The 14,466-nt window shown below is 47.3% G+C and overlaps 1 protein-coding gene across 14 annotated transcripts in view; it reads right to left on the bottom strand.

The window, feature by feature from the left end:
• TACC1 (transforming acidic coiled-coil containing protein 1) overlaps positions 1 to 12,708 on the bottom strand; it is a 130,683-nt gene extending 117,975 nt beyond the window's left edge. For 13 of the 14 annotated variants that reach the window (XM_025393283.1, XM_025393273.1, XM_025393269.1 and 10 more), the window contains exon 1: positions 12,223 to 12,708. The gene's annotated coding sequence lies outside the window, so the exon portion shown is untranslated. The remainder of the gene's footprint in view (positions 1 to 12,222) is intronic. The other variant, XM_025393268.1, reaches the window with a different exon arrangement.
• Between the last annotated feature and the right edge of the window lie 1,758 nt (positions 12,709 to 14,466).

The following is a 14,466-nucleotide window of genomic DNA, read 5'->3' as shown; positions in this document are numbered from 1 at the left end:
CCGTCTCTACTAAAAGTACAAAAAACTAGCCGGGCGTGGTGGCGGGCGCCTGTAGTCTCAGCTACTTGGGAGGCTGAGGCGGGAGAATGGCGTGAACCCGGGAGGCGGAGCTTGCAGTGAGCCGAGATCACGCCACTGCACTCCAGCCTGGGAGCACAGCGAGACTCCGTCTCAAAAAAAAAAAAAAAAAAAAAAAAAAAAAGAATGAGAGTTAAGAGGGAAGAAAATAAAAGGATAGTACCTGCCAGGCGTGGTATACGCAGAGATCAGTAGGGAGTGCTGTTTTGCTTTTTGCACATTCCACAGGGAGGAGACATTTCAGACAAAGATTGGTTTTTGAAGTCTTAGCTTAGAATGTTTCCATTTTCTTGCCCATCGTCACAAACTTTTTATGCACATTCAACTCCTTGATCTATATTGCTATGGATACTGTAACCACTTTCTTGAGCATTTGGGATCAAAAAGGTGCAGGCAACCCTAGACTCTGTCTTCTGGCTTCTCTGGCCCTCCAATAATGCTCCCTGGGGAAAAGGAGGTGTTCTGAGCCTACCTCTAGGACGCAGCAGAGCATAAGATAATTAGTGCAAGAAGGGAAGCAAAGGCTTGAGCAAAGTGGGCGGAATGTGCGGAATCGAATGGCTGGATCACCTGGATTGAAGCAGGCTGAAGGCGACCAATGGGATCATCTGGTCCCAAATCCCACCTGATGGAGGAATCCTCTGCTCAAGATTCCTGACCAGTGGCCAGGCAACCCCTGCTTGGAATCCTCAGAGATATTTCTGGCACACCCAGAGTTACAGCAGTCAGATCTCTCTCCAAGAAAGGACTTAGCAAGCCAGCTTCAAGAAATGTGGTTAGCTGAGAACCTCCAGTTGTTAGTGCCTTCTGGGTCTGTCTCTTCTCTTGAGCTGAAATCAGTCTTCTCTGGCAGCCCCCAAACAATGGCTGAGCAAGGCAGTAGGATAAAGTCCTGGCCACTGCTGCCCAACAGGGTACTCCTCTAAGGGCCAAGCTTTGCTATGGTGCTCCCCATGGGGCAGGCAGAGACTTTGTTTTTCCTGCATCACAGCCTGAAGGCTCCATTATCCAATCCTGCTTTCCGTCCTTCTCCTCCCCTAGGTGTTACTCCTCAGTAAGCCTTACTAGGTGAACCACAGGGGATTTTTAGGATGTGAAACTGTTCTATATGATACTGTAATGGTGGAAACAGAACACTATACATGTGTCAAAACACATAGAACTTTACAGCACAGAAAGTGAACTTTTATGTATGCAAATCGAAGAAAAATCATTTACACATTCAGAGGAAATGCAGATGAAATGCAGGCTCTGACAAAACAATCTAATTGTATTACAAATGTATAAAACAACCGCACTGAAGATGGTGTAGGGAAAAACTGTTGACCTAAGTAACTTTAGGAATGAGTGGAGTCTGTTAAGATGAAAGGTGAAAGAAACTGTACATAAGCACTGTCATCTAGTCGATAAAGTTGTTTCTCATGGGGATCCATGTTAACAACTCTAATGCCACTATATGTGTACATTGCAGTTGAACAATTGAGTGGATGAATGGCAGATGGTGGGAGCCAGGTTTCAGGTCGTAGTGGAAAGTTACAGGTAAGCAAGGGGAGGTCTAGAGTGACCCATATGACAATGAACTAGAGTTGCAGACACCAGTATGAATTCATGTTTAGCTTAAAATAGATATAGATGGCTACACATAGAAGTCAACACACACGGGCTGGGTGCAGTGGCTCACGCCTGTAATTCCAGCACTTCAGGAGCCCGAAGCACGCAGATCACAAGGTCAGGAGTTGGAGACCGGCCTGGCCAACATGGTGAAACCCCATCTCTACTAAAAATACAAAAATTAGCCATGCGTGGTGGCAGGTGCCTGTAATCCCAGCTACTCAGGAAGCTGAGGCAGGAGAATCGCTTGAACTTGGGAGGCGGAGGTTGCAGTGAGCCGAGATTGTGCCACTGCACTCCAGCTTGGGCGACAGAGTGTGACCTCCATCTCAAAAAAAAAAAAAAAAAAAAAGAAGTCAGCACATACACATATATCTCCTTGCCCTATCTGCTGAGAGGGCCTAGAACCAATGGCACCCCAGTATCAACAAGCACGTCTAGTACCAAGATTTTGGTTTTCAACATCATGCACCAGTGAAAGGAACCAGGGATACTTGAAAAAAATGGCTGATTCTAGAACTTGGTCAGGGAACATGTAAGATGAGACTGGAGTATCTTGTAGCACCAGAAGGTTAAAAAAAAGAGTGCTCAAAATACAAATACAACACCAAGACCCACAATAATGGGGTCTAGCCAAATGAGAGAGTACTCAATGGGTGAAGCTGGAACAATTTGAGCAACAAAATTAATAAATCAGTATTTGATTATAACCCAAAGTATTAAAAGAAATCCATGAGTCCCTACAAATATAAGTTAATGATTAAACAAATAAATAAATGAAGAGAAGAGACAAATGTCTATGATGGAATTCCAAGTAATTTATGTAGCCAGGCATGGTGGTTCACACCTATATAATCCCAGCACTTTGGGAGGCTAAGGCTCCACTGTAGCCTCGACCCAGGCTCAAGCGATCCTCCCACCTGAGCCTCCCAAATAGCTGGGACTACAGGCATTTGACACCACACCCGACTAATTTTTTTTTTTTTTTTTTTTTTTTACATTTTGGAGAGATGGGGGTTCTCACTATATTGCCCAGGCTGGTCTTGAACTCTTAGCCTCAAGGGCTCCTCCTGCCTCAGCCTCCCAAAGTGTTGAGATTACAGGTGTGAGCCACCACACCCAGCCTCTTCTAATCTTCACAAAAATTGTGCTCTGTGAGTCAGGAACTACAGGAAGATCTCTAGAATATCATTACCTCCCTTAAAGAATGGTTCCCAGGCTGGGCGCGGTGACTCATGCCTGTAATCCCAGCGCTTTGGGAGGCCGAGGTGGGCGGATCACCTGAGGTCGGGAGTTTGAGACCAGCCTGACCAACATGGAGAAACCCCGTCTCTACTAAAAATACAAAATTAGCCAGGCATGGAGGCACATGTTTGTAATCCCAGCTACTTGGGAGGCTGAGGCAGGAGAATGGCTTGAACCCGGGAGGCAGAGGTTGCGATGAGCCGAGATCACACCATTGCACTCCAGCCTGGGCAACAAGAGTGAAACTCCATCTCAAAAAAAAAAAAAAAAAAAAAAAAAAAAGAAAGAAAGAAAGAAAGAAAGAATGGCTCCCAATCTGAGCTCTATTGTCTAGATAGGATCTGGACAGAGGGACTGTTGTCTTCTCTGGCATATTCTTCTACCACCATGCCCTATTTGGGAGGTGGATTTGCTCAAGCAGCAGTGAGACAATGCTTTTCCTGGCGTTCTCCAACCAGGGACCATCACACTGGCCAGTGCTGAGATAAGGAGCCTGTGGCAGAAGCTAAGCCAGTTGCCTCACTAAGCACTGTTGCTCCCCTGCCTGGCCTCCACAGCAAGACTTTCTCCATGGAGGAAACTGCGTGTGGCTTTCTGTTCCAGCCCAGTCTCCTGATCTTGTCGAGAACTGACACTGTGAGTGGCACTGAGCAAAGCCACCGTCCCCAGCGTTGTTTCTTCTTTCATGCTGCATCACAGACTTGACATCGAGTACGTTCCCACTACCTTTCAGTAAATGAAACTGTTGGGGGTAGAATTCCTGCAAAGAATTCTCATAGACTGCTGGGGAGGAGGCCAGGTGGTGAGAAGCCGTGATAGGGAGGCACGGCGGAGAAGTCCTTAGATTGAGTGCCAAGACTTTTGTTTTAGTCTGGGCCTTGTCGCTGACCAGCTGCGGGTAAGGAAATTCCCACTCCAGGACTAATTTTCCCCGCCTGGTAAAGGAGGTGGCAGAGCTAGGTCATTTCTGAGGGCCTCCCAATTTTTGTTCTCTAGGATCCAACCCTTGAGTCAAATGACTTCCATGCCCTAAATGTCCCCAGGCTGGGCCCTTCCACAATTTTTGTGTCCTTATCACAGCCCACTATATTGTCTTTTCTGAGTGCTTTGCCTGATGACAAAACAGCTGACTTCAGAATGGGACCGTCACAATGATATCTGGCTGCCAGCCACAAAGATAAGAGAATTAGAGAGTTTGGAGCTGAACAGAATCCTCAGAAATGTGTCTCCCCCCAGAGACTGGTCACTACTTTTGTCAAGCATAAGGGTGTCATTAGAGATGTCCTGAGGGAACTCTGATGTGCCTCTCTTACCCTCTGCAGGAGGCTGAACAATGACTTCAAATTTATCAGTTCCTAATCTCTGGAAACTGTAAAGGTTATCGTTATCTTATTCTTTTGTTTTGGAGACAGAGTCGTGCTCTGTTGCCCAGGCTGGAGTGCAGTGGTGCAATCATAGCTCCCTGCACCCTTGACCTCCTGAGCTCAAACGATCCTCCCACCTCAGCCTTCCAAGTAGCTGGGACTACAGCCATGTGCCACCACGTCTGGGTAATTTTTTTCTTTTTGGTAGAGACAGGGGTCTCACTGTGTTGCCCAGGCTAATCTCGAACTCCTGGGCTCAAGCAATCCTCCTTCTTCCGCCTCTCAAAGCACTGAAATTATAGGCATGAGCCACCGCACAGGCATGAGTCACAGTGCCCAGCCAGGTTATCTCATTTGGAACAATATTTTATTATTTGTAAATATCTTACTGTATTTGCTAATGTGATGAAATTAAGGATTTCTGAGAGAGGGAGACTATCCTGAATTATCTGAGTGGGCCTTAAATGCAACCCAAAGCATCATTATACAAGAGAGGCAAAGGAAGATTTCATACATGAGATATCACCACGGAGGTCAACATCAAAGGGATATGGTCACAAGTCAAGGAATGCTGGCAGCCACCAGACACCAAAAGAGGCAAGGGACAAGGACCAGATGATTTCCTGGAGCCACTGGAGGGAGTACTGGCCAGTCAACTCCAGTTCTCACCTCCAGAACTGGGAGAGAATGCATTTCTGGTTTTGTTCTGTTTTAAGCTACCTTTTTCGTGGTCATTCATTAGAGCAGCTGCAGGAAACTAACACACCCTCTTCCTAAATTTCAGGGACATCTTCCTTTCCTACAGATTTTCTCTTTTAAGCTAACAAACAAAGCCACCTCTCAGGTGGGTCAGGATCCATTCTGTCAGTCAGGATCAGGATCCCAGCAAGTAACACTCTTTGACTCGAGGGTTTAATAAAGGGACCATTTACAAAGGTCTGAGGAGGGTTTGGGAGGCCACAGGAAACAGCAGCGTAGCCCAGGGCTGCCCAGTGTAGGAGATGCTGTCATTGCCTTAGGCCTGAAGGGTCAGCAGAGAGAGTTGAGTGCAGGGGGTGGTTGCTGACAGGAGTCCTGGCCTTCATTCAGGGGACACCACCAGCCCATGGAAGCAGCAGGAAAGGAAGAAGTGGACTAAATCCTCCATGGCACACTCCCCTCCCTCTCAACTTACCTGCAGGTGCCCTCCTCTGGCTAAATCTACCTGGAAGCCAGATGTAAGGGTGCCAGTCTGGCCAGCCTCCCAGGCACAGCGTGGGTGGAAAATGGAGGAGAGTGATTGCTAAGGCCAAATGGAAAAATCCAGCACCCATGTAACTTTAGCTTCCTCTTAAGACTCTCCACACAACCAGTTTAGTTTCAAGAAATAGAAGGACCCCTGGACCTTGCTCTGTGACCCAGGGCAACTCCCCACCTCTCTGAGCCTCTTTTTCCAAAGCTGTGAAATGAAGGGTTTCGAATAGAGAGTAAGATCCCTTTCAGCTCTGGTGTTCATGATTCTAAAAGCAGATCTCATGCTTTTTCCCAGGCTCGGCTGATGCATGCCTCAAGTCCTGACAGCTGTGTATGAACTAAGATACATCTATCCAGGCCTCTCTTTTCCATGACGTATCCTTGCATCTGAACAAGCACGTGCGGTGCCTGCTGGAAATCCAGCCACTCCAAGGAAGAGAGCAGGCTGTGTTCTCACGTGGTATGTAGACACACAGGCGTGCTGGAAAAGGAAACGTGAGACTACGAAAACCAGACCGACCCTGGAGAGCCAGCTGTGAGACAAGGAGACAGGCATAAGGCAAGCCACTCCCCGCCAGGCTGCATCAGCAGGCCGCGGGCACTCCTGGTTGTTCCCGCAGGAAACTCTAGGGGGCATCGCAGCTAACTATGGCTGGTGCAACCCTCAGGCTGGCCAGCAACGCGACTGCCAGGCCTGGCAGGCCAAGCAAAGCCTTGGCTGCCAGCAGCCATGCAGATGGTAATGATTAACCAGAAAGTCAAACTATGGAAAGTTCCAAGGGCCAGGAGAGTCCCTCGTTGCATAATAAACATACCAAGCCCTCTCTGCCACCTTGGGGCATTTTGTTCTGTATTGTGTCTGCTTTTGCAACTCTTCCTTTCTGCTTGTATCCATCTGGAACCTTCTTTTAAAAATACAGGCTTATGGCCAGGCGCGTGGCTCACACCTATAATCTCAGCATTTTGGGAGGCCAAGGAGGGCGGATCACCTGAGGTGAGAAGTTCAAGACCAGCCTGCCTGGCCAACATGGTGAAACCCCATTTTCACCAAAACTACAAAAATTAGCTGGGTGTGGTGGCAGTTGCATTTAATCCCAGCTACTCAGGAGGCTGAGGCAGGAGAATCACTTGAACCTGTGAGGTGGAGGTTGCAGTGAGTCGAGATCGCACCACTGCCCTCCAGCCTGGATGACAGAGCAAGACTCTGTCTCAAAAAAAGAAAAAAAAAAAAAAGACTGAAGTTAAAGAAGAAGGTATCTGGTGTCTGCATTGCCTCTAGAAGATTGAAAGTGCAGAAGGTGTGGAAGCCCTCCCCTCTCTGCCATCCCCTAAATCTTGGGAGACCTGGGATGAGCAACAGGTTTCCCTTCCTTTCCCCAGTTCCCCTACTTATTAAACTAGGACCCTGCGCAATGACTGATGGGCCATGAATGAGAACGGTTTACAGTGCATTATTTGAGGCAGAGACATCTAAGGAGGACCTGAATTCCAACATGTTAAAAAACTCTCCCAGAACTGCTGATTCCTAAATTCCATTGTCCTCTTGTTTCCAGCAAAATAATTTGATTCTTGTTATAAACACGCCCACGCTTGGCCAGTGTATGTTTTAAGGTTGTCCGGTGAATTAAGAGCCTCGAGGCTTTCCTGGAGGTGAGGAAGGAAGGGGAGCCTGGGAGAGGCCGGGAATGGGGTGGGAGAGGGGCCACCAAGAAAAAGGACAGAGGGAGAGGGCTCTGGGCACCCAGGAAGAACATCACACCCACTTCCTACTGCTGCCGGGCGCTGTCCCTGCTGAGCTGGTGCTAGGAATTGTTCGGAAAATTCAGGTAAGCAGCCTCTCTGTGAAGGAACACAGCAAGAGCCTGCGGTCCGGACCTCAGACCATCAGAAAGGAGAGTGCCTTTCCCGCCAGGGAACAGATAACCACAGTGGCATGGGGCAAGGGGTTTCCTGGGAATCTCCCTGCCCTAAGTGCATCTCCCCTAGTCACTGTCACACTGAAGCCTAAAAGTCCCCCAAGGGAGCTACACCAGTGTATGAATTAATTGATTACTTTCAAACAGTTTGCTAAATATCAAGTGCTGGTTAAAGGGGGTTCTAATGGACCAAAATAAACAAAAAAGAGAATCAATTCTGGGTATGACAGATGGAGGGTATTTATTGCAGAACGGGGCTTGGTGGGAGTCCACAGCTGGGATCGTCTCTGTCTTGTCAGAGCGTGACTGAGATGTCTGGAAAAAAGAAAAAGATATCCCTGCCTGGGATGAGCAGGGAAGCCTCTGGGAGAGCACAGAGAAAGGTGAAGAAGGCAACTTGCTTTACAATTTTACCCACACCTGGAGCTGCCTGGAACAGTTTCCTTGCTCAGATGCAATGACGCCGTGCATCTCCTGTCCCGTGCCCTCTGAATCTTGCAAACTCTGCTCTCCAAAATGCCCAAGTGTGTTTTGCCCAGACTAGCGCTGTGCGCATGTTGCAAGAGTTATGACTGTTGTTTATCAGCTTCTATGTGCCGTACTCTTCAAACAGACACAAATGGAATTATTAGATTTACTAGAACTATAATGTTGGGTTTAAACACTCATACCCAAATTAGATAGTCCTAAATTAGAATGCCAACTCCAGCGCTTACTAGCTATCTGCTTTTGTGCATATTATCTCCTTCTCTAAACCTTGCTATCGTTATTTGCAAACCGGGGATAATAATAGTATTCACCTGACAGGCGGCCATGAGGCTTAAACAAATGAGGTGATGCACGGGAAGCACTTAGCACAATGCCTGGGTCATAGTAAGTGCTCAGTCAATGTCAGCCATTGATTTATTTCTCATCTACTTCTACTTCAAGTAAAAATTGGCAAACTAGTTTCAAGATCATTATACATTAATCCAGACTCAGGCCGAGCTCACAAATTTGTTCTTTGAAAAAACCACAGAATTCTTTTGTAAGTCATGATCTACTTTTGTTGTTGTTGTTGTTGTTGTTTTAAATCAGCTACATTTAGCTCTTAAATTTCATATCTCAGTTGGAAATCCTAAAGTCATCCTTCCAAAAATACAAGTGGTTCAGCCAATGACATTGATTTAAAAAAAAGAGAGAGAGAGAAGAAAAAACCATATTTTTGCTTTATATAACATTAGGTCAGAGGTGGGACTCATTTCCACAACTACAAAGCTAAATAAATTACACTTATACCATTTTCCTTTCCTTTCCTTTCCTTTCCTTTCCCTTTCTTTTCTTTCTTTTCTTTTCTTTTCTTTTCTTGTTATTTTGAGACAGAGTCTCACTTTGTCACCCAGGCTGGATTGCAGTGGTACAATCTTGGCTCACTGCAACCTCCACCTCCTGGGCTTAAGCAATTCTCCTGCCTCAGCCTCTGGAGTAGCTGAGATTACAGGCACCTGGCACCACACCCAGGTAATTTTTGTATTTTTAGTAGAGATGGGGTTTCACCATGTTGGCCAGGCTGGTCTCAAACTCCTGGCCTCAAGTGATCTGCCTGCCTTGGCCTCCCAAAGTGCTGGGATTATAGGCATGAGCCACCACGCCCAGCCTACACTTACTTCACTTAATGCAAGGATGTGATTTGGCAATGCCAACCCTAAAGACTAGTTTTTGTTGTTGTTGTTGTTGTTTTCAGTTTTATCTCTGGAAGAACAGATAAGCTCTTCCCTGAAGGTCCTAGGCTGTTTCCCAGGGTCCTTCCTAGCTGTGGTCCAAGCACAATCCTCTCCCCAGCTCAAACTGAAATTACACTGCATTTGTTGGTGTCCATTTTATAGTTTCAAATACCAGTTACTTCTTATTTCCAGACTGCCCCCAAGCTACTTTTCCTTGGGTTAACACAACCACCTCTTTTACACATAACATATTTATTGAATGTTTACCATATGCCAGATGCAATTCTAAATGCTTCATGTGGATTAACTAATTTTATCTTTGTGATATCTTGGTGAAATAGGTACTGTTGTTATCATCTTTCTCCAGAGGATATTATTTTTGAAGAAACTGAGGCACACAGGTTTGTATAATTTGCCCAAGATGACCAAGCTAAAATGTGGCAGAGCTGAGATGCGAACCCAGGCAGTCAGGCTACAGAGCCTGGCACTTTCCCATTGAACCTTACCACCTCAGTAGGGCACAGTGGCTCACGCCTGTAATCCTGAAACTTTGGGCAGCTGAGGCAGGAGGATCGCTTGAGACCAGGAGTTCAAGACCAGCCTGGGCATCATAGGGAGACCCCCATCTCTACACAAAAAATAAAAAATTTTTAAAAATTGCCAGGCATGGTGGTGCATACCTGTAGTTTCAGCTCCTGGGGAGGCTCAGGTGGGAGAATCACTTGCACCCAGGAGGTTGAGGCTGCAGTGAGCTAGGATTATGCCACTGTACTCCAGCCTGGGTGACACAGCAAGACCCTGTATCTAAAAAATAAAACAAACAAACAAAAACTATACCAACTCTCAGAGAAAAAAGTGATGTTTATCAGGGATGCAGTTTGGACAAGAATCCTAACTCCACTTATTCTTAGGAGCACTCTTCCTTCCCACAGAACATTCCGTCCTGGCCCTGTGACCCTGCTCCTCCTAGCCTATTCTCAGGGGCATTCTTGAACAAAATACAAAAAAGCCACACTCACAACAATGTCCTTCTTACTTCTGTCGAACAGGGCTGCAAAAATATTCAAGGCAGTGTGGCTCAGACTCAGGGGGAGGGGCCCCAGCCCCACCTTCACCATTAAGTGGCCGGGTGCCCTCAAGCCAGTCACTCAGTGGCTCTTCCTTTCCACTCCACACAGCAGAGTGGGGGTCATGCCAAAAGCTACCTTACAGGGCTTTGTGAGGATTCCATGAGCTCATCTGTGTAATGTGCTCAGTCCCATGCCTGGCTCAGTAAGTAATCTGATATCGTAAAGGAAGATCAATAATTCGCTGTTATAATTATTGATCACATAGTTCATAACTGTGAGCACACTTAGAAGGACAAATTCAGAAAAGACTTAGAGAGAGAGGCCAAGTTGTATTATCAGCTCTCTGGGGCTCTGCCCCTTGTCTGTCCCTGCACAGGTGGTCAGGTGCCTGAGATGGAACAGCTCGCTCCCTGAGCCTGGTTGGCACTCCCACCTCCAGCAGGTTCCCCAGGGCAGAAGGCGATCATTAAAGGAGGCGGATGGGAGGGCCGAGTAAGAGCCTAGACAGGGGCAAGCTAAAAATCCCTCCGTCAATCACCTTTGTTCCATAAGCAGTCATTTTCTGTCTAGGCAAAGCACTGCTTATTGCAGGTCAGCAGTTCTGCAAATTGTTTTAAAAGCATGCTTTTAACTGGGAACCTCGACATAAAAGTCAGGTAAGGATGGAGCTACTTTGTTGGAAGTGGGAAGAGGAGGTGCCCCCAGGCTCCACGGTGAACGCCACAAAGGGGACCTGCATCCCTTCCCAGGAGCAAGGATGTCCTTAGATCACAAGATGTTTTCTTTTCTTTTCTTTTTCTTTCTTTTTCTTTTTTTTTTTTGACACAGAGTCTTGCTCGGTTGCCCAGACTGAAGCGCAGTGGTGTGATCTCAGCTCACTGTAACCTCCACCTCCCGGGTTCAGGTAATTCTCCTGCCTCAGCCTCCTGAGTAGCTGGGATTACAGGTGCCTGCCACCATGCCCAGCTAATTTTTATATTTATAGTAGAGATGGGGTTCCACCATATTGGCCAGGCTAGTCTCAAACTCCTGACCTCGAGTGATCTGCCCACCTCAGCCTCCCAAAGTGCTGGGATTACAGGTGTGAGACACTGTGCCCAGCCACACAAGATGTTTTTTAAGTTCAAAAGTCATTTTCTAAGAGAAACAAATGTATATAATAAACGTGAACTCAGCTGAGTCGTCCTTATGCAGAAGCCATGCTGAGTTCTCTGAGCAGGTCCAATGTCAGCACGTGTATTGTCAAGGCTGGCCTTCCAGAGACCCACTGCCGGGAGCCCGTGCCTCACGAAGGCAAGGGCTACACGCAGGTTACTGGGTAGACCAGTTAGCTTTGCCCCAGACAGAAACATTTTAGACAGCACCTGGGTTCTGTCCATAAACGCAGGGCACTGATGCTCAAGGGCCCTGACCAGGGTCTGTGCCACATCCCTGCACCCAGAGAAACAACTCAAGGTAGTTGTCTCCAAGGCAATGGGTGGAAGGAAAGGAGGGAGAGAGCATCCGGGCCAGAAGAACACATGGCCCAGGTCCCGGGAAACAGCCGCGCCCAGCTCACCGTGGTGAGAATGCTTTTCCCAGCCCTGTCCCGTTCTCACTTCTCCCCGAATCTATTCCCAGATGAAGGTATTTATGACGGCTCCTGGGCATTTCAGGGGCGGAAAGAAAAAAGAAGAAAAGAGAAGAGAGAAGCAAAGGGAAAAGAAAAGAAAAGAGAAAAATCAGGGATTCACAATATTTACTTCCTAGAATTCTGCCTTTCAATACCTCCCACACGAAACAAAGTATGTGGTTCCAGAGACCCAAGAATTAAAGTTCAACTTGGAAAGAGAGAGGGAAAAGGAATGCCTGAACTTATTCCAGATTCGTGGCCAGTCCACCCACCACCCAGTGCATACCCAAGCGAGGGAAACACCTCAGCCCCGGGCTTAAAGGACGAGCACTTCGTTTTGCTCAATAAGTGTGAAGTGGCCTCAGGAACGTGCAGTCCCCAGTTTCCTACCTCTTCGGCGGGGGTCCCCAGGGTCGCTCCCCTCTCCCTTCTGCGCCACCTGCTACCGCTGATTTGGCATCTCTCCTGGGGAAGCCGCGGGGCGATCAGGGAGGAGTTCCGAGGAAGGAAGGGGAGGGCATGGTCTCCCAACCAAGCACTTGGTTCCAGGGAAAAAGGATGTTTTGTAACTTTCAGCTTGAATTTCCAGAGGCAGAACAGGAAATGTCCACGGGGCTGGAGCTCAAGTGTGAAGTCAGCCGGGGCTCCGGCTCCTTTCCGAGGGGCGCTTCCTACGTGCTCCCGCGCTGGCCCTGTCTGGAATTTAAAGCTACGTCTGAATTCTGGTGCCTTTTCCCCTCTTACTCCTTCCTCTAGGACTTCTTCTTCTTCTTCTTCTTCTTTTTTTTTTTTTTCTTAATGGAACGTCAGCTTCGTTCCTGACATGCTGGAAAAAGTTTCTTTTGCTTCAACTTGGCTCAGAAACATCCTCTCCTTGTGAGAGTATTTCTCCTATTACAAAGTTCAGTTTAAAAAAAGAGAGTTGTTTTGCCAACTTTTGTACTGAGAACATTTTTGACGGATTTTTCCCCCCGATCGCTTGGATTCCAAGAAACACACACACCCACATCCCTCTGTTTTTTGTTTTTTCTCCTTCTAACTGAAAAATAGTAATAACAGCTGGTTGGACTGGGCACAGTGGTTTGCGCCCATAATCCCCACCCTTTGGAAGGCTGAGGCAGGAGAATTGCTTGAGCTCAGGAGGTTGAGACCAGCCTGGGCAACATAGTGAGACCCTGTCTCTACATAACGTTTTAAAATTAGCCTGGCACAGTAGCTCGTGTCTGTAGTCCCAACTACTTGAGCCCAGGAGTTGGAGGCTACAGTGAGCTATGATTGAGCCATGGCAATCCAGCCTGGGCAACAGAGTGAGATCCTGTCTCTAATGATAATAATAGTAATAATAACAATAGCTGGTCAAATATTGCAGGGCTGGTGGGGTGCTGTGGCTCATGCCTGTAATCCCCCAGCACTTTGGGAGGCCAAGGTGGGAGGATCACCTGAGGTCAGGAATTCAAAACCAGTTTGGCCAACATGGGAAACCCCATCTCCACTAAAAATACAAAAATTAGCCAGGTGTGGTGGTGGGCATCTGTAATCCCAGCTACTCGGGAGGCTGAGGCACAAGAATCTCTTGAACCATAGAGGCGGAGGTTGCAGTGAGCCTAGATCACGCCACTGCACTCCAACCTGGGTGACAGAGTGAGACTCTGTCTCAAAAAAAAAAAAAAAAAAGAAAAAAGATTGCAATGCGTGTGTTCTTGTTCTTACACTGTGGGCGGTAGCGTGCTGCCTCACTCAGCCTTGTCTGTGTGATTGTGTTCCCCACAGCACAGTGTGCATCCTGTGTGGTAAAGAGGGGTAACGGGTAATGACGGTCTTCAAGGGTGTCTCTTAGTTCTAGGTCTTTCTATAATGGTCACACAGGAATTGGCTACCTTTTTCAAATGGGGTCCCATTTCAAATTACAAACTCTATCTCCTCTACTCCCCACCCCCACTCCCCACCCCAGGGATAAGCCTGGAAGACCCCTGGTTGTGATTTGTGGAGGTGAATGGGTGGAAGTAACCGGGCTGAGAGGCTAATCATAAGATTCAGTTGTTGGTAACCGCCCAGGGGGTAGCATGTCTGTGAACTGTCAAATGCCACCACAAATTGGGAACCTTTAGGGTACTTTTGACCCCTGCAACAAAACTCAGTAGTTTTCATGGTGTTAATTGGGAATTTGTTCACAAGCAGGAAATGAGAATATCTCCTCTGTTCTATGTATTAGAAGCCATGTTGGCCAGGTTGGTTTCGAACTCCTGACCTCAGGTGATCTGCCCACCTTGGCCTCCCAAAGTGCTGGGATTATAGGCATAAGCCACAGCACCTGGCCTGCACTGCAATCTTTTACCAGCTATTGTTATTATTACTATTATTATCATTACTTGCACATTCATAGTGCAAGTAAGATTGTAAGAAAAAATAATTTGTTAGGCCAGGTGCAGTGGTTCATGCCTGTAATCCCAGCACTTTCGGAGGCCAAGGCAGGAGGATCACTTGAGTCCAGGAGTTCAGGACAAGCCTGAGCAACCTAGGGAAGCCCTGTCTCTACAAAAATAAAATAAAATAAATTAGCCAGTGTGGTGGTGCCTGTACCTCCAGCTACTTGGCAGGCTGAGGCAGGAGGATCGCTTGAGCCTGGGAGATCGA

Source organism: Theropithecus gelada, chromosome 8 (genome assembly GCF_003255815.1).
Source record: "Theropithecus gelada isolate Dixy chromosome 8, Tgel_1.0, whole genome shotgun sequence".
In the NCBI taxonomy this organism is placed as follows: domain Eukaryota; kingdom Metazoa; phylum Chordata; class Mammalia; order Primates; family Cercopithecidae; genus Theropithecus; species Theropithecus gelada.
Note: the sequence above shows the minus strand (reverse complement) of the source record. Positions and strands in the feature narration are given on the sequence as shown.